The sequence below is a fragment of the Lipotes vexillifer genome, unplaced genomic scaffold (assembly GCF_000442215.2).
Source record: "Lipotes vexillifer unplaced genomic scaffold, Lipotes_vexillifer_v1.1 scaffold948, whole genome shotgun sequence".
Taxonomy (NCBI): Eukaryota; Metazoa; Chordata; class Mammalia; order Artiodactyla; family Lipotidae; genus Lipotes; species Lipotes vexillifer.
This window is the reverse complement of record NW_006793764.1, coordinates 1,779,818-1,780,721: the sequence shown is the minus strand read 5'-3', so window position 1 is coordinate 1,780,721 and position 904 is coordinate 1,779,818. Positions and strand designations below refer to the sequence as shown.

General features: G+C 36.9%; 1 non-coding gene across 1 annotated transcript; it reads left to right on the top strand.

Annotated features, from left to right (window-relative positions):
- Nucleotides 1–337: 337 nt before the first annotated feature.
- On the top strand, nucleotides 338–408 carry TRNAE-UUC (transfer RNA glutamic acid (anticodon UUC)). Its single transcript has one exon. It is a non-coding gene; the product is annotated as a tRNA-Glu (tRNA).
- The last annotated feature ends 496 nt before the right edge of the window (nucleotides 409–904 follow it).

The window sequence follows — 904 nt, the reverse complement described above, 5'->3', positions numbered from 1 at the left end:
AGCAGGTGACATAATCCAGCAGTTTTTATTTTCTCTCTTTGGCATCTAAACTCAGGTACTCATTTGCCTTTTCCTTTCTTCAGCTTTGCATTTGAGGTATGAATGCTGGAAGCAAATGATATTCTCACTGGTGAAGAAGCTTAAAACAGATATACTGTTGAGCTGGATATTTGTGTATGGATGTATACACCAGGAAAACCTGTCAGAAATAAGTATCCTTATGTTTCTTTTGTTACAGAAGCAATCAGTTAATTGGAGAGAGTTATATATTTCAGGAACCCTGTAGCTCTGTTTTAGGGTGTTTTTTTTCCTTTTTTAAAAAATTCATTTAGGGAACTCCCTGGTGGTCCAGTGGTAGGACTTGGCGCTTTCACTGCTGGGGCCCGGGTTCAATCCCTGGTCAGGGAACTAAGATCCTGCAAGCCCCTCGGCACAGCCAAAAAAAAAAAAAAAAAATTCATTTAATTAATGGAATTGACCAATGGGGCATAGTTTAAGTCTCAGGAGACATACTAATACATTTTTATAATTATCTAATCCCCTGAGAAGCACACAAGAAGAACCTCTATTCTTGTTGGTTTACATTTATTGCATATTGCAGTTAAAACTCCTTTTGATATTTATTTTATCTAATTTTTGGCTTGATTAGAGGCAAGAATGTAAATTTGTTGATATTTGCATTACATTTTTGGCTACACTTGTTCAGATTTCTGTTGGTAATTCCGACTTGTTCACCCTTTGACCTTGGGGAAAATATGAAAAAATAATTAGGTAGAAATAGGTAGAAATCAAGCCTGAATTTATTCATCCTTCCTCCTTTCCTTCCTCTCCCTTCCTCTTCCCTTCTCCCTCTCCTTTGTATTATTCTTAACAGAACTGCTCTTTCCTCTAAGGGGCTGGAATT